This window comes from Myodes glareolus, chromosome 8 (genome assembly GCF_982192425.1).
Source record: "Myodes glareolus chromosome 8, mMyoGla1.1, whole genome shotgun sequence".
Lineage (NCBI taxonomy): Eukaryota > Metazoa > Chordata > Mammalia > Rodentia > Cricetidae > Myodes > Myodes glareolus.
Window position 1 is genome coordinate 82,494,789 of NC_142033.1, and position 19,078 is coordinate 82,513,866.

The 19,078-nt window shown below is 43.2% G+C and overlaps 1 long non-coding RNA gene and 1 pseudogene across 1 annotated transcript; one reads left to right on the forward strand and one right to left on the reverse strand.

The window, feature by feature from the left end:
- The first annotated feature begins 231 nt into the window (after positions 1 to 231).
- Positions 232 to 18,085, forward strand: LOC146893923 (uncharacterized). Its single transcript, XR_015002578.1, has 3 exons — positions 232 to 347; positions 885 to 1,028; positions 17,775 to 18,085. It is a non-coding gene; the product is annotated as an uncharacterized LOC146893923 (long non-coding RNA).
- On the reverse strand, positions 16,377 to 16,584 carry LOC148121203 (Nuclear RNase P; annotated as a pseudogene).
- Positions 18,086 to 19,078: the final 993 nt, after the last annotated feature.

Below are 19,078 nucleotides of genomic sequence, written 5' to 3' on the forward strand. Positions count from 1 at the left end.
GCACGGCAGAAACCAGCATGGAGGCTGAAGTGGAGTGGCGGCGGTGGACTGGAAACCTCCACGTGCACCTGAAAAGCTCCCTCCCCCACCCTGCTGCCCCGGTAATTTCCTCCATTTGTTTGCCCTGGAGCTGTGCCCTCTATCATAAACCAGCCAGAGTGAGTGTCATAATCGGCTTCAGCTGTCAAGCTGGCACGAGCCTACAGTCACCTGGGAAGAGGGAACCTCCACTGAAAAATCGCCTCAATCAGATTGGCCTGCGGCCATGTCTGTGAGGCGCTTTCTTAATTGCTAATTGATGCAGATGGACCCAGCCCATTGTGAACAGTGCCATCATCCCTAGGCAGGTGAGCCTGAGCCGTAGAAGAAAACAAGCTGGGCAAGCTAGGGGCAAGAAGTCAGTAAAGTCCAACGGGAAGTCCAGCTTGGGGTGGGCACCTGAAATGGGGGCAGTCTGGCAAGTCCCTTCCACTATAGGGTTGGTGCCAAGGCTTCAACTCTGCCAGAGTTGGATTAAACAGTAAGACAGCAAGCAGTAAGTAACAGTAAGACAGTAAGACAGTAAGTAAGCAAGACATCATGTCTGTAGAATTGTCATAAACAAAGCCGGGTGACATAGCCCACGCCTGTAAGAACAGCACTTGTGTGGTAAAAGCAGGACAATCAGAAATTCTAAGTAGTCCTCAGCTACATAGAGAGTTCAAGGCTAGCCTAGGCTAATGAGGAAATACCATCTCAAATAGTCTTTTACTGACTCTGACTCTCTCACTTGTATATATAACAGAAAGGATTTTTCTCCCCTCTTAAAGGTAAAAAAAAAATGAAGTTTTCTCTTTTTTCCACAAGGCTTGTCTTCTCTCATGCATATTCTGTTTTCCCAGCAGATTTCACTTGGAGGACAGATAGGTTCAAGAGAGGATTAAGAAGTCAAACACAGAGTATGGGACTGTGAGGCTGGGCCTCTAGGAAACGCAGAGGGCAGCTATGGGGCAGTGGGTGGAGTCACCCGGTGATTGTTCAAGTCCAAGGTAAAAGTTTGGTTCACGTAAGTCTAAATTGAAGGCATGGGTTTATGGCACTGCCGCTTGCTTGACACCATGAGCAGAACATTCCCTTAGGCTGGGTTACGGCAATTCTAACCGCTGGCTCTAGACATTTCTGTTTCTTATCTTTCTTGTCTGCCTGCCTTATCATCACTGAGGAGGCAAGGGTGTAAGACAACTTCATCTGAAGTTTGCTGTAACCTGCTAAACGGCGGTCTGGGTGTACTGTGCTGAACGAGGTCAACTCAGTAGCACAGGAAAAGAAAGCACACTGTTGGCAATGCAAGGCCTCCTTGGAGTGCTTCATTTGTGCCCTGTGTTAGGGAGTGGAATTGGGTTAGGACCAGTGGATGAAGGAATTAAGGTCCCAGGAGACATAGCAGTAGCTTCACCGGAAACTCTCCAAGTCTGCTACTTTTCAAGGGTCATTCTCACTGTAGACATTCCATAGGGAAAAACCAATTGGTTGCTTTCCCGGCCTGGAAACAAAGGCACCAACCATGGTGGCCATCAGGGAGCTCGGGATGGAACTTGTTCTTATGCAAAGGTTGCATGCTGAGGACCTGTAAGATTTGACCCGGATTTGAGTTTGGTTTGGCCCAAGGATGACCTGAAAATGAATTAAAAATTGATGTTAGCACTAAAAACATTTGGAGACTTCCCGTGGACAATTTAATTTCTTGTTTATCTTGAAAATTCAGCAGAACCGACCATCCTGATCTGAAGGCCCAGGTACTTGCACCGTAAAGACTTTGTGACTCAGATAGGAGCTTGCCTAAATCCAGACTCTCTAGCCCTGGTAGGACCTGCCTGAGTATGCCAGCTGACTCCTGGCTTGAAGTTCTTCCCCTGTCTGTCTTTACCACCACTCTGGTCCTACAGCCCAGGGCCCTTTCTCCAAGCTTCCTGCCAAGTAAGATGTCAATGAGAATAATTGCTTTTTAAATTGGGCACCTAATTCTTTCAAACATATCATGATCATTTTTTCCCCCTCTATGGTAGTGGAATATCATTTCAAGGGAATTCTTAAATGTGTGTGAGAGCCGTGATGGATAAGAAAATAAAATTACCTTATAAATGCAAATAATTACTCTAGCAGAAAGAGAAGAGAAATATATGTTGTGCAAATGATTGGTTCCAGACTAAAGAGCTATTTTATTTTATTGTTTGGATTCCTGCTAGAGCAGGCATTTAGATGCACTAGGAGTGGGAGGGTCTGGGTGACCTTGAACAACACTGGCACCCTTCTGCCTCCTGTCTTTACCACCTGCAAGGCAGCCTTGAAGCGCCCACTCCTGCTGTATTACATCGGTAAATTAGACCTTGTGTGCAAGCACTGGGAGTTCTTCTGTAGACATAGGGTGCACATTGCTGATCTTGATATTGTGGATTGGAACAGAGACTAAAGCGTTATTTATTCAGAAAACCTGAGGTTATTATTTCCTTGGCAGCTGAATGACCCCTTTAAGCAAGTGCATATTTTCTTATGAGGCTGGGAAAGAATAGAATGAGCCTCTCTCACTTGGCACAAATGCATAGCTTTAAATGTTTGTAATGCCTGGCAACCATTCTGCCCTGATCACTTTGAATCGTGCTAGTCATAGTCATAATGTAATAAGGACTTGTCTTTTTCTCCTATTGCGTTCTTCTCAAAGAATGCAGAATAGATGGGGGTTATTAAAAAGGATTAAATTGTCCTTTGCTACATCAAATACATGCTGTTCTTATTTTTTTCTTTCTTTTTTTCACTACTGGCACCCATTTGAAATGTACCCACACAAAGTTTATATTCATTTCCACAGAATCCTATATTTTGGTTCCTGTTTGCTTCTTTAAAGTAAAATGCTTGCAAATCATAGAGACCAATGCCTCATTCTGCCTCTAAAAAGTTGGTCAGCTCACCCTCTGGAAGACCTCCTCCGTATACCTGTGGAAGGGTTTTTAAGAAACGTAGAATCAATAGGATAGATACATCTGTGTATATTTGGGATTTATTAGGGGAATTGTGTGTGTTATCTTGATGAAGGGGAAGTCCTTCAATAGGCTATCTATAGGTGGAGGATTTGGGATCCTGACAATGTGTCCTAGTTCAAGGCAGATGGCCTCAGAACTGGGAGATCTCATAGTATAACCTGTCCAAGGTCTAAGGCATGAGAACCCAGGGACTGCCAGTGTGAGTCCTGGAGTCTATATCAGGAAGCTCTCAAGAGCCCCAGCAAAAGGGAGAATAAAGGGCTTGCTTCAGGTAAAGACTACGACGTAAACTCATTTGTCTTTGGAAGGCATTTCAGGTCTCAGATGGAGCAGTGAGGAGCTAGATAGATGGCTCAATAATTACAAGCCTGTGTTATTTTTTGCAAAGAACCTCAATTCAGTTCCCAGCACCCATACTAGGTGACTCATAGTCACTTGTTCTTCCAGTACTTCCAGCTCCAGGGGATCTGATGAAGTTTTTTTTTTTCCTCTTCAGGTACCTACATCCACATTTTAAGCATAAATTTACACAGATGCACACACATGTGCATGAACATGTGTGTGTGCGCACATGTGTTAAATAATAAAATACGTTTAATAAGAAAAGATACGTGCTGAAAAAATGGCTTGCAGTTGAAGAGTGTTTGCTGGACTCATATCAAGTGACTTATAACCACGTGTCACTCCAGTTCAAGAGGATTCCATGCTCTCTGGCCTCTGTGGGAAATTGCATGTATGTGGTTCACATAAATTAACACTGGCAAAATGTATAACAAAATACATCGTTTATAAAAATTGTGAGGAAAGATACTTCCTTTTCCCTACAAGCCTTTCCCACTTAGCTGGTTCATGTCTGAGCTATGCTTACTTCAAGTGGACAGTGGTTTGTTAAGTAGAGTCATGGCAACCTCGGTATACCTCTCCATTCCTTCCACCAGTTAGTTCTCACATCAATATCTGTATGATTTCCCTTCATCTGACCATATCTCATCTTCTCTACGAGTACCCACTTCATACAGGACATCTGGGTCACTTCATCAGGGCTTTTATCCATTGCAAGCATATGCACAGCCTTTCAAACATACAGCATTACTCTATTTGTTCCATGGCTCAGTCACATGTTTCTTTTACCTCTGAGTAAAATCAGGCTCGGGAGGGGAACATGAGGTTTTCTTTATATTTATCTATAGATTTTTTCCCCATAATCGTTTGCCTGCATGTAAATATGTGGACTTTGCGCTGCAGGAGCTCCTTCTGCTCCTTCATTCAATAGCCTTTAAGATACCAGCCCACTTGGGCGTGGTCTCTTTTGCTTTAAAAAGCAGCAGTAGCCCTGCTCTTGCTCCCTTGCTTCTGGCTCCTCTTCTGGCTACTAGACTCCTTTCCTGGTTGCACAGAGGGCTGTTATCTAGGATGGTGATATGTAAGTTTTTCCCTTTAAACAAATAACCCTTTTATTAATCATAATTCCAAATTGGTGTGGGATTGTTTTGTGACTTACACCTTCAGATTATGTGTTTGCTGGTGCCTGTAGATGTCAGATGAGAGCATCAGATTCTGTGGAACTGGAGGATTGGATGCTTGTGAGCCCTGGGTAGGTGCTGGAAGCTTAACCCATGTCTTCCACAAGAGCACTCTTAACCACTGAGCTATCTGTTCTGAGTCCTGGGTTTTGTTTTTATAACAAAAGTCACAGAATAACATGTGATTCCATAGGAAGTGGAAAGAATGTTTAGTTAGGGAAAAAATTGTTGAAGACTGTAATAAAGAATGCTTTGTCTATCAGGGAATCCATTTATCTTTAAATTTTCTCTAGTGGAGAAGAGAATATGAATAAGGGCTGAAGAGATAGCTCAGTGGTTAAAAGCAAGAACTGTTCTTGCAGAGGACCCAACTTTGAGCCTCAGAGCTTTCATTTGGTTGCTCACAACCACCTGCAAGTCCAGATCCAGGGGAACTCAATGCTTCTGGCCTCTGTATGCACTCACTCTCTTGTTCACCAACACGCATACACAGAGAGAGAGAGAGAGAGAGAGAGAGGGGGGGGGGAAAGGGAGAGAGAAAGAAAACATACACACACACCCCTCTCAAAAATAATAAAAATAAATCCAAAAGGAGACTATAAATCAAGGCAACTCAGGGTGAGCTGCAATTGGCATGCCCTTGGTATAGAAAGTCATTGAAGGCAAGAACTATGTTCTGCATTTTGGTTGGGGCTTGGTCAGATTTCCATTACTGTATCTAAAACCTCAAGATAATTCAAACCTTGGTTGGTTTTTTTTTTTGAGATATCAGCATAGTTCTGAATTGCTCATTGCTTCTGAGACAGTGGTGTGCTAAGACATTGTGACATGAATGAGTATTGGAGGGATTTGCTCACCTCATAGCAGGCACAAACAAAGAGAGAAGAAGACAGGACAGGATCCCAGTTCCTTCAGGAATCTCTCTCAAGGGCATGTATCTATCTACCTAAATTCCCATCCCAAGACATCATTTCTTTTTAAAGATTATTTGCATTTATTAACTGAAAATTCCAAACACTCATGTATACATACAATATACCCTTTTCATATCCTTCCACAACGTCCCTCCAACACCTTCATGTCCTGTTTGGAGTTGGTGCATTTAGTGTTGAGTGCATGTACATGGCCATGGTGCCATCTACTGGAGCATGGGCAACTCACTACCAGCTACACTCCTGAAGAACAAACAAGTCTCCCTCTTCCAGCAGCAATCACTTGCTGGTTGCTTCTTAACTAGGAGTGGAGCTTTATGAGGTCTTTCCCCATCCATATAAGAATGCTAACTGGCTTGATCCTGTGCAGGTTAAGGCGATCTTCTATGACTTCCTGAATGCAATAGTCATGTCATATCCATAGGATGGTATTTCATAGCACTGCTCCCCATTCTCTTGCTGTGGGAGCTCCTTCTGCTCCTCAGCCAATCGCTGCTGAGTTACCAGCCCATTGGGGCATGGTCTCTCTCTCTTTAAAAAAAGCAGCGGCTGTCCTCCACTCCCTCTTTGGCTTCCGGCTCCACTTCTGGCTCCTGGACTCCTTTCCCGTTCACGCGGAGGGGCTGTTGTCTGCAATGGTAATCTGTAAGTTTTTTCCCCTTTGAATAAATAACCATTCTATTAATCATAATTCCAAACTGGTGTGGGATTGTCTGTGACTTACGCCTTCATTCTCTGGCTCTTATATGTTTTTCTGTACCCCTTCTGAAGTGTTCCCGAGCCTTGTCGAGGGTCAGTGAGTTGAAACAGATGGTCCATTTAGGGCTGAGCATTCAACAGTCACTTATGCTCAGCATTGTGAGTCTTTCTGAGTCTTTCCATTGACCACCAACCACTTCAAAAAGAAGCTTCCCTAACTGAGGCTGAGAGCAGGGCTAATCTATGGAATAAGTAGAAGCTCAAAGGCGTTTCTATTTAGTGTAACAGTAGGAGTACATTCTCCCTCGGGCCTAAGACTTCTCCAGATGTGTCCTTTAGACATGTCTTGTAGTTCTAGGCATGAATTCCTTCCCATGAAGCATTCCTCAAATGAAAATTTTCAGTGGTTTGTTACCCCCTAACAATAATGCTACTGTTGCAACCACTAAACACATGTGCCTGGAAGGTTGGTTGTGGTAAGCAGGGTCCACTTCTAGGTCAGCCCATTGATGCCTTTTCTCTCCAAGTAGTCTACGTAGCATCTTCTGGTACTATTAAAGCTAGCTAGCCAGGAGGAAGTTTGCAGGCTAGTTTCAACTTGATTTTTCTGTGTTCAGAACTAAAGTACTGGGGAATTTCAACAACAGCTCTTAACTATCTAGCCAAAATTTCAGTCACCTCTCTATAACACCACATTCTAGAAGACCACACCTTTGATAATCTGATCTTCTGGGGGACATTCAAGCTCCAAAGAGTCCTGGCAGAATTCCTACATTTCTCCATAATCACCTGCCGATTCTGAAAAGGGAATTAGTGCAGGGATGTGTAGCAGACACTAAAGCAAGAGCATTGTCGCTGGGACCTGAATGTAAGTGCTGTGTAGCAGTTTGCTGTGAGGTGGAAACATCACATTCTGCAACTCCTTACAATAGAAAGTAAACAACTCAAAATAGCTTCAGGAAGTCCCTGAAACTGAACAGATTCACTAAGAATCTGCCTCCCAATAGTAAACAGTAAAGACTGTTGAGACACTAGCTTTCTGCCTCCTAACAATAAACTGTAAAGACTATTGAGGGTCACTCTCAGACAAGCCAAGCTGCAAAGAAGGGAGAGCAGCCAAGCAATCAGGAAGACACAAAGAATGAGTGGGCCACCTGGAAAGGCTCATCTCTAGCCCATTGCAGCCTGGAGCTGCTTGCAGTTTGCATAGCGTGCTCCAGGCTTTTGTCACCAATGCTGTGGTAGACTTTGATGATACAGCTCCTATCTTTGGATCACTTCTGTTCCTATAAGTCACCCCTCATCCATATTTCTGAAAATAATCCCAATAAAATTCATTGGTTCACCATTTGGACTTTGGTGCTCTCTGTATTTTGGTATATCATATATTTCCTATCTGGAGTTAGTGGATGTGTGTGTTGAATCTCCCTAGGAAAAATCTTATCACATAACAATAAGAGAGTGACTTAGGAATACAACAGAAAAACTGATTTCAACCAGGAAATAGTTATAAGGTGTGACCAACAACCCTAGTAACTGGTTGAGATGTAAAACTTCAACAAGGGGTTCTTCAATCTGTATGTCCATTTTAAAGTGAGTCCAGAGGAGCAAACCAAAAATCAGCCCGCTGTTTATGATACAGGTGAGTCCATCTCTGGGCTCCAGATTTGCAACTAGAAGGGTCTCAGGGTTTTGGGAGTGGAAGTTTTAAGGAAACAGGGACCAGTCATGGCCTGACAGGCTGTGGCTTTGTGGAAGGTTCTCGTGTAGGAGAATCTATTCAAATGCGACACACAGGCAATAAAAATACGGTGATAACTGAGAGAATTTTGGATCTAGAAATGCTGAATAGAAGACAGTGCATGTCATCAGGTGAGCTTGGTCTTGTGGCTTGAGTCCAAAATTTCTCATCTGTAGAATGAAGATTGTAATGCCTGCATTTCCTAAGTCTCTGAGTAGCATTTGCGGTGTACTGTCAAACAATAGCAGGCTGGTTGCTAATTCTTGTAAAAAAATGGGATTGCTGATCAAGGCAGCCAGGAAAGGCTGAGCTAGATGAAGAGGCATAATTATCCATCTGCCTATGCTTGGGTTTCTGAGAGATTGTAATCAACTCTAAAACTTTCTGGATTTCTCTCAGTGAATCTCATACATGTGTTTGTAAATTTTACTTTTCCTGCAACCTATTTCCCTTTTTCTGGCACCCTTTCCTGAAGAGCATTTCATAGAACTCAATTTGGAAAATGCAACCTTAAAGCAGAAAAAGTGGAAACTCAAAAAGTTTGTGCTTGCTTGCTTTCTTCTATGTCAGACAGTGTCTTGCTTATGATCCTAACATTGCATAGAGCAAATAGGGTCTCCTTTCTGAAGGTGTTCTGAAGCAACTCGGCAGGGAGCACTATGTAGGATAAAAAGAAAAGCCCTTAATAAAAATCATGGATGCAGAAATGCATTCTTGTGTTGGCCTGGGTACCTTGCGTGCTGCCTTCTGGAGTGTAATGTGGCTTCTTATCAAGCTTAACAGCCAGGTGGGAAAGAGACAGGAACCTCAAGATTACTGTTCTGCTGAAAATGTGGCCCAGATTCCCCAAGACACACTACAGTGCCTGTATTTGACACAAAAACCATTTAATTACACTTTAAAAAGATGAAGGAAAGAATCCGAGAACAAAAACAAATGAATGCATTTTTAACAATTATGTAAAGTACTTGGTTGCATTAACCTTTTTTTTTTTTCTTCTGGCTAACAATGGCATTTATTTGATGGAAGTGGGGAAGTAAGAATGTGATGGTTCTTTACCGTGTGCAGTGACACTTGCCAGGCTCTGGTATAAGGGAGCTGCTATCCGTTTACCACATAGCAGGTCTACGATTTATTATCAAAGAAAATGTAATTTAAAAGATTTTTTGAACTCTAGTTTTTTTAATCTGTGGATTGAGAACAAATTTTTTTTTTTTTAAAGTTGAACATTTCCTTTCTTCCATTTGGGTACCCTTATTATTTGGATAATCTTTTAGACTTTAGTCTAAAAGAGAGCCCAATCTTAAAGGCAGAGTTGCCATTGCTGAGCTTTTGGAAACAAATGATTTAATGTTGAGAGGAGAGGCTGCCATGTGCACCATGGGACATTTGGCAGTCTCTCTGGCCCCTGGTGTCTTCAGCACTTGCTCTTTAGCTGTGACAACCAAAAGTGTCTGCAGATTATAGAACACCCCATGGAAGGAGAATCATCCTGTATCATGGTATTTATTAGAATCAGAATTTCAAAAGCAATTAGTTCAAGGGGTGGGGTGGGAGGGGAGAAGATGGCCCAGAGCTGGAGCTGTAAGGGAAAAAGGGGCAGGTCTTTTGACCATGAGCTTTTCTTTAATAAGAATGTCTTGAACGGTTGTAAACACAGTCAATCCTCAGTATCCCTAGTAGGTTCCTTGGTGGACTCTGGAATCTACATGTGCTCGTATCTTTTTGTGAAACAGTGTAGTATTTGCACAGAATCCACACAGATTTCCTGCATACTTTAAGTCATCTCTCATCTCCAATCACCAGTAATGCCTGCTGTAATATAGATGCTTTTTGAAGAGCCATTGACTGTCATATATAAGAAACCTAAGAGAGTGCATAACATTCGTTAATGGTGCATAACATTCATCATTTGTTTGTTTTCAATATTTTTAATCTGTGGGTAATTTAACAGATGGAATCAGGATCACATGGCTGCAGAATCCATGGATATGGAGAATTAACACACACCAGAATGTCACTGAATAAACAACATGGGATACCATCTAGCTTTTGAATGAGAAAATGTCTTCTCTTTCTGATGCTTCTGAGATCCTTGTTAAGAAAAATGCCCCACTTCTACCTGGCAAAGTAAAGAAGAAAGCCTGTAAAGAAAGTGATTTTGTGGCTGGATCAGAAATGGCTCTGTTGTAATGTTACTGGTGGGGACAGTTTCTATGGTGCCAGCTCTTATCATGTGGTTCTGTAGTAGACAACTCTATAACGCTACTCATATCCTCATCATATTCGTTCTACTGTGACTAATTCCAGGTGCAAACATCTGTAGACCACAAGCATTTTATGGCTCCTATCCATCTTGTTGCATCTTCTTCTGCTCAGGTTACTGCACGAGCTTCTATGCTGCTTCTTCTGTTTCAGTCGTTGACCAAGGCGTTCTACTCCCCCCTTTTAGCAAGTCTGGTAGTTCGAATGTTATTGCCTCCATAAGCTTGTAGGGAGTGGCACTATTAGGAGGTGTGGCTTTGCTGGAGTAGGGATGGCCTTATTAGAGGAAGTGTGTCTCTGTGGGGGCGGGCTTTGAGGTTTCCTATGCTCAGGATACTGCCCAGTGTCTCAGTCAACTTCCTGTTGCCTGCAAGATGTCAGACTCCCAGCTCCTTCTCCAGCACCATGTCTGCCACATGACATGATGTCACATCATGAAGATCATAGACTAAAGCTCTGAAACTATAAGCAAGCCATCCCAAGTAAATGTTTTCATTTATAAGAGTTGCCATGATCATATTGTCTCTTCACAACAGTAATAACCCAAGACAGCAAATATGGTCTTCCTAAACTGTAGTCCTTCATTAGCCCCAGCTGTAATCCCCCCATTACTATCTATCACTTTTTTTTTTAATGAAATCTCCATAGTGAGGGGCTTGGAGAACTCTGTATGGTCTGTACTCAGTTGCATCTGTTATCTCTTTTTGCTTCAAAGTAGATGCTTTATTAAGCCTTAACTACTAGTAATATAAACACATGCTTCCACTTTTCAAAAAATGTTTTCTTTCCATCAAAAATGTTCTCTTCTTTCCCTTCTTTCTGTTCTAATTCTTGCTCCCTCACGAGGTATTAGCATACACGTGGTTTCTTTAAGAAAGCTTCCACTTACTTCCCAGTAATATAGGATATATATAGGATATGCTTGTCCTATTGTTTTGTTGCTGTGAAGAGACACAATGACCAAGACACAATGCTTAAAAAAAGAAAGCATTTAATTTGGGGCTTGCTTACAGTTTCAGAGGGTTAATCCATGAACATTTTGGTGAGGAGCAGGCCAGCATGCTGTTGAAGACATAGCTGAGAACTTTTATATATGGATCCACAGGCAGCAATGGGAAGGGAGGGAAGGAGGGAAGGAGGGAAGGAGGGAAGGAGGGAAGGAGGGAAGGAGGGAGGGACTTAGAGAAGTGTGAACTTCTTAAAACTTTACAGCCCACTCCCAGTGATATACCTATTCTAACAAGGCCACATCTCTAATCCTCTGACGAGTCCATGAATTAGGGACTAGACATTCAAATGTGTGATCCTATGGGGGCATTATCATTTAAACTACCACATTCTACTTCATGGCCTCCAAAGGCTTGTAGTCATATCATAATACAAAATACATTCGGTCTCCAACATCCACAGTCCCCATAGTCTTTCATATTTTCAAGAGTGCTTCAAAGTTTAAAATCCATGTCTCTTCTGATACTCAAGGAAATCTCCTAACTGTAACCCCATGTAAAAAAGCAAAAGCAAAAGCAAATCACATACTCCTAACATACGGTGGCTCACAATAACATTATCATTCCAAAAGTGAGGAAAGGGATCATAGTGAGGGAACACTGAACCAAAGCAAAACTGAAATCCAGCGGAGCAAATTCTGAATTCTGTATTCTGTGTTATACAGTGGCTCTTCCCTTCCAGTTTTTGTGACTGCAACACACTTCTCTGTGTTAGGCCTGCTCCACACCTTGGCTCTGGCATCTTCACTCTCTGGGGGTCTCCAATACAATCTGAGCTTCACCTTCACAGTTTGAAGCAATGAATTCTTTGGGCCTCCATGCTGAGACTCATCTATTACATGCCTGGCCTCAGTGGCTTTTTTCAACTTCTGAGGAAGATTTCATAGTTCCTTCCCTTTAAAGCCAGAACTTTGCCAAAGCTGCCTGCCAAGTTTTTCAGCTGGCTAAGATTGGAATCTGGCTACCTTCTTGATTTATATTTGCATAAACTTTGACTTGCTGATGGTCTAGGCTGAGGAAATCCTTCAAGCTTATTCCTTTCATGGGTTTCAAGAATAGTTGGGCGGTGTCTTGGAGTACCACTTCTTTTATTTCATTTTGCATCAAGCCTTTCTTTAAACTTTATCAACTTGAGCACAGGACTTGGCTCCAACATTACATTTCCTGGCATTCTTTCCCTCCCCAGACTGTACATTTTCTATTTCTGTTTGTCCCATTTGCTTTTTTTTTCATATAGATCCACATAAGAGCAACCACTAAGGATGGCATTAGTACTAGGCTGTCATGAAATCTTTCTTGCAAAAGCCATTAATCCTAAACTCTTTCATTTAACTTCCAGCCTAATTTTTGGACAAGGACAGCAGTCTAGCATGGTGCTGGGAAAGTAGCTGAGGGCTTTTATATTCTGATCTGCAGAGAGCAGGCTGAGAGAGATACTGGACCTGGTGTGGGCTCTTTGAGTCTCAAAGACCACCTCCAGCTACTTATTCCCTCCAACAAGGCCATATCTCCTAAAACTTTCCTAAACAGTATACCAACTAGGGGCTAGACATTAAAATATGGGAGCCTGTGGGAGCTATTTTCATTCAAGCCACCACAAATATCCAAAAAAATGCTCAAAAGAAAAGGAAAAAAATATAAACAGAACTAAGAACCAACTAGTCCCAGAAATCTTTGCAGTTCAGAGGTCTAATGAGGGGAGGAATAACCAGTGATACTAAGTATGACTAAAGAGCAATAAAGAACACATATCAGAACAACACTGTACTTGCTAGCGGGAGCCTTTTCAGCAGGCTGGTCTGTCTAGGTTTTAGTGGGAACTCATGTGATAGAAGATTAATTTAAGACTGGCAGTGGAGGAATTATTGTTAGTAAGGGCTGCCTTAAGTTTGCTTAAGTTAATATAACAGATCCTTATTCTAGAAAAATATATAAATAATTGACTTTCTCCTCCTCTTAGTTTTAAAGGCTGAGAAGCCCAAGCTCAAAGTGATGGCAGATTTGATATCTAGTGAAGACCTGTTTCCAAAATGACACCTTATCTGTGTTCTTATTTAGTAGGAGAGGAAAAGCAATTGGTCTCACATGTGGATGCAATTTTCAAGACTTACTTACTTCCTAAGATCCTCAGCTGGTAAAATTACTACCACATGCTGATAGGGGTACTGATACTCAGATCTTAGTATTAATTTTCTTTATTAGGGGATGAAGAGATGGCAGGATACAAATGAAAGAAAATGCAAAGTGGGCACAGAGGGGGAGAGTTAGGGTTGTATAAAGTGACACACAGAGGAAGTGGAGCGGTATCATTGACTGTGTAATCATTTCCTTAGGAACTCGGCTTGTTATTGCGTGACTATAGATGAATGAATAAGGCAAATGCTACCAACATATTCATAAAAGATAGAAAAATGAGAAATAGAGATATGGATAAGGGCAAGCCTAGCAATGCAATATGTAGTAGGCATGGTTTTTCTTGATGCACCACCTGTGGGCCTTGGCTTCTTTAATGACCTTTTTACATCTCGACCCATCTTTCCATTGTTCTCAGTAGCATTTCAATTGGCTTTGTTGGAGTTTTTTATGGTGGGTAAACAAAACTTTCTTCTAAAGGGTTTGATTGTCTTGGTTCTTGTGTTCAAGGTACTATACTTTTCTTTTAATGTCCTTTGTAGTGTAGTGTTATGGAATGTTATAGACCCTCTTAGATATGAAGTAGTTCCTCTCTGATTTCCAGGATTAGTCATTACAAGGGATATTGTAGACTTTTGTTTTGGCACGACCCCAATCCCTAGTGTCATAGATTTTTAAGTCAGCGGTTCTCAATCTGTGGGTTGTGGATTCTTTGGCAAACCTTTGTCTTCAGAAATATTTACGTTACAATTCATAACAGTACCAAAATTATAGTTACGAAGTAGCAATTAAACAATATTATTGTGGGGGGTTACTGGTGGGGGATTCCCCTCTGTATGCTGTGAATACCATTGATTGATAAAGAAGCTGCTTTTGGCCTGTTACAGCACAGAACAGGGCAAGGCAGGGATTCCAAGCAAATAGAGGAATAGAGAGTAGGCAGAGTCAGAGAGAAGCCATGTAGCCACCAAAGGAGACAGACACCCAGGAACTTTACTGCGACGCGCATCCTGACCAGCAGGAATGAACGCCACTAAAAACGAGAATTCCTTCCCTGGTCACGTCTTTATTCGGAGCATTTGATTGAGGAAAATTGGGGGAAGGGAAGAAAGAGTGCAGGGACAAGAGAAAGCTTAGAGAGAGCGGGTAGAGCCCAGAGGCAGCTGCTTTTAAACGGTGGAGAGGCTTGAACGCTGTCCTGATTGGTTAATGCCATTCTGCTGGTCTGAGCATGTGCAAGCAAGGGTGCAGGCAAGGGTGCTCAGCCCCACGTGGCTAAGCCAGGTATGGACTTGTATACCTCCAAACTGCAGGACCACCTGTGCCTCCAGGTGGCTTCCTACATCTCCCCCTTCTACTGTAAATAAAAGCAATAAGGCAAAACTATTTTCCAATCTGGTCCCCACCTCATGATGTGTGGACCGATTGAAGAAAAGAAAAACAAGACACACCCTTCCCGTGCAATGGGACAACTACCCTGGGAGTGCTAGGGCTGTGTCTGCACACCCTCCGCCTATGCATACCTTCCTCTGTGCTTGTGGGACTATCTGGTCCCTAGAGGGTGCTAAGGCTAATTGCCTATGAGCTCTTTTGAAGCTGAGAGCCAAACTTGGGGTGAGGATACACATACCAAGGCTGCCAAGGCCTGTGCCACAAAGACCTTGTCCCTTCTCACTTGGGCTAGCAGGTAGCACACCAATCAAAGACATACAGCACTTCCACCTAGACACAGCATGCCAAGAATATCTCTGCTCCCACCCATTCCCAAGGAAGGAAAAGGCAAAGTAGAGTCAGTCAGAAAATTGTTAAGAGATAAGAGGTTGCACAGGGTGTTGCTCAAGTCGATGGTGTGAAACAGCTGCTCTTGGCACCGCCTAGAAGGTCATCACTGCTGCCTCCGCACGAATCTTCCACAGCAGGACACTCAGCATCCACTGGGTCATCTTTCTTCTTTATTTCTCTTGTCAGTCTCGCTGGCATCCAGATATATGTCAGCATTCCTAGAAAAACATAAACAAAACTCTCCTCCCAAATTAACATTTAAGAGTATTAAAAACTCTCAGTGTAAAAATTCAGCACAATCAGTACTGGAAGTAGGCTGGTTTTGAACTTAGAGACTTGCATGTCTCCGTTTCAAAGAGCAAATCTTGTTTGCCTGTGCCATTAAAGCAGGCCTTAGAATTAGACAGAATTGCTTTCAAACAGAGCGTCTCTGTCTGTTGCTGTTTTTCCAGCAAAATTTTGAATTAAAAATTAAGTGTAAAGAATGCAAGAGAAATCCTTTCTCTGGGGGAAGCTGTCACTGGTAGTCCCCCTCTATTGTCTAAAACCAAAACAGTTGTCACTGGGAATTGAACTCATGACCTTTGGAAGAGCAGGCAGTGCTCTTAACCTCTGAGCCACCTCTCCAGGCCCGCATTCAAATGAAAAAACCTCTAGGTAGCATTGTTTATTCCACCCGTTGCTTGAGGCAATAGGTCCGTAACGGGTAACCAGGTTGACACGCCTTTATTATGATAATCACGACCAGTTCTGCCTGAAGTCAGCAAACTTTAGCATAGCCAAATGGAACCAGAGCCATTTTTAGCCTCAGAGACCCTCACAGTCCCAGGTACACTGTAAGCCCTCTGGCCCGGCTGCCTGTGGCACCGCCGTGACATCCTCCAGGCCAGGCACCAACCGAGCCGGCGCAACGTGCCCCCCACCACAGCCACAGAGCAAAGCTCCGCTCCAGCTGCCCTCCAGCCCCATCTGCACCCACTCCGAGCCCAAACCGGTGTACGGAGCAAAGCGGAACTCAGAGAAGCAGGCTTGCTGCTCTGTAACCATTGAAAGGACCTCATTTAATCTTTTAGGGAATTTGGGCGTCGTTAATCTCTCTGGCTGCTTCCTGCTGAATTGGGGACGATGTGAATTTTGGGGGATAAATGTTTTTATCTGACTGAATTTTTGGCGGCCATGGCTGTGAGCGGCGGCAGCAGCAGCTCCGCCTCTGAGGCACGGCCCAAACAAAGGCATGGCCCCGCCCCGGGCCGTGCGCGGGCTTGCCGTTTATCCTGTACCTGCGAACTGTGCACCCTGCCTCACCTCAGGCATTGAACTTGCACCGCTGGCCACGAGTCTTTTCCAAGCTCCGGCGAGGGGGGGCATCCGCCCACCCGTGGAGGGCCCGGTTAGGGCCGCGGGGGGTCCCAGTCTCAGACCTTCCCAGGGGCCGGGGAGTGACGAGCACTCAGCACGTGGCCCCGCCGATGAGCTTCCTCCGCCCCACCCATGTTGCTATGGAAACGTGGTTCAGAGTTTGTGCTCAGAGCTCAAGTGCTGGGATTAAAGGCGTGCGCCACCACGCCGGCTACTTCCTCAATCAAAATTAAAGTTTTCTGTACGTGAGAGCCAGAGACTGAGCTCTATTATCAAAATTAGGCGAAAATCACCTCCAAAAGCTCTGTGGCTCTTTAAGAACAGGAAAGGCAGTCTTCAAACATGATCAAGCCCGCCTCCCTACGAGACTGTTGCCTCCAGTCTCTAACAGCGAGTACGCAGGTGGACGGAGAGGGGCTGGAAGCCGCGGTCTCCCGTACCCCATCGTCCTCATAGTCCCGCTTTTAGTTACCTCACTTTTTTGGCTGCTGTTTTTTCACACTCCTCCTGCACTGAACTTAAGGAATTTTTCTTCCCCGTTGCTTTCTGTACCTTCTTTCAGATACCTTAACTTTGATTCTTTCTACTTTCTTTTCTTTTTAGGCCTATACTTTTTCCATTCTTTTTCCTCCCCTTTCTGGAGGATTTAACTGACGTCACTCACCGCTCCACGTGGCAGAGTTCTGAAATTCACGGCTCTCTGTCCGGTGTCTGATTTCAGCTTTTTCTCCCGGGCTTTCAGCACCAGTTGCTGGGCGCTTCCTTCTCAGGGTCCCCCGGCGTAGTTGTCAGGGTCCCTCGGCGTCCCGGGGTTTCGAGCACCAGTTGCGACGCGCATCCTGACCAGCAGGAATGAACGCCACTAAAAACGAGAATTCCTTCCCTGGTCACGTCTTTATTCGGAGCATTTGATTGAGGAAAATTGGGGGAAGGGAAGAAAGAGTGCAGGGACAAGAGAAAGCTTAGAGAGAGCGGGTAGAGCCCAGAGGCAGCTGCTTTTAAATGGTGGAGAGGCTTGAACGCTGTCCTGATTGGTTAATGCCATTCTGCTGGTCTGAGCATGTGCAAGCAAGGGTGCAGGCAAGGGTGCTCAGCCCCACGTGGCTAAGCCAGGTATGGACTTGTATACCTCCAAACTGCAGGACCACCTGTGCCTCCAGGTGGCTTCCTGCACTTTACCAGTAAACCACAAGCCTCATGGTAAAATATAACATTATGGAAATGGGTTGATTTGGAATATACGATCTAGCAATGCACTTAATTGATTGGCCAAACAATGTTTTGGTTGATAACAGTTTCTGTTGTGATTATTTCAGGTCTGGGCAGCCAGGAATGAACAAGCAATCTCTGACTACAAGTCAACACAACATGAGGAACTATATCAAAGAATCACAGCTTTAGGGAGGTGGAAAACCATTGTTTTAAGAAATTTCAGCCTCCATTTTGATGGAATTCATTGGTTGATTAAAATAGTCTTCTCCTCTAGTACCAAGATGTCCAGAGGAACAGAGGTCAGAATTAAAACATCAGGAAAAGGCCCAAAGGAGCTAAATTCAAAGACCATTTCCATCCTTACCTCCTGATGCAAGACCTATATTTACAAAGCCAATGAAAGGCAGAGGAATTACCCCTTTCATGCTGAAGGCAACACAATGGATGTTTTTTCACGGAAAGTCCTTCCTAATAGATTGGTCACAGGCATATTCTGATATGTCTGTAGTAGTATCAGTACAGCTTGGTTTCCAACCATCTCTGAATTGTCTGTCTCTCTTATCACAGAGCCTAAATATGTTTGAAGAATAATATTCTTTTGGGAAAGGCTAAGAAGAACCATGGTGCTGTGACACTTTGCGAAACTGGTTCCAAACCCAAAGAAATTAATTTGTCGATGTTCACCTCCCTTCTATGAAAATGGCTTAGCACTTGCACACTATCTTTGCATAGGCTCTTGTCACTTTAAATCACCACTGGCCAGTTTACCTCACCTGTACTGTGTTATGCTGTAGTGTTTAGAAGTTAATGAGTCCATCCATGTTCCATATAGAAACAGTTTCCTCAGCAAATATTTCAAATCTTCAGTTGGTTGAATTTGGACATTCATAATTCATATGTATTCATGGTCAACTGCATCTATCAGTAAGAATTTCACTGGCTCTAAATCACACAGGTTCCCTTCTAAAGAGTTCTGGATTTGCTTGAAAGAGACAGAGAATTGCTCACCATCTTCTCTTTCCTTCTGTATATATCTTGTCAATTAGAAAATATTTGACCATCTAGGAAATGCTTTCTGTTTAGCTAGGAGGGCCAAAGATTTATGGTGTTCCTGTACCCTGTATTACTTTCTTGTTATTAAAATGCCATTATTAAAAGCACCTGCTAGAAGAGTTAATTAAAAAAAAACTTTTTATTGATTCTTTGTGGATTTCACATCATGTATCTCAATCTCATTCATCTTCCTATCCTTCTTATTAGCTCTGTGCTCCTGTATCCTCCCCCCTCCACCAAATAATATAAAATTTAAAAGAAAAACAAAAAATAAAAAGCAAAACCAACCAAACGAAAATGTAGAAGTTATAGTGCGATGTAGTGAATCACACAGTATACCCCTTAGTCCGTATAT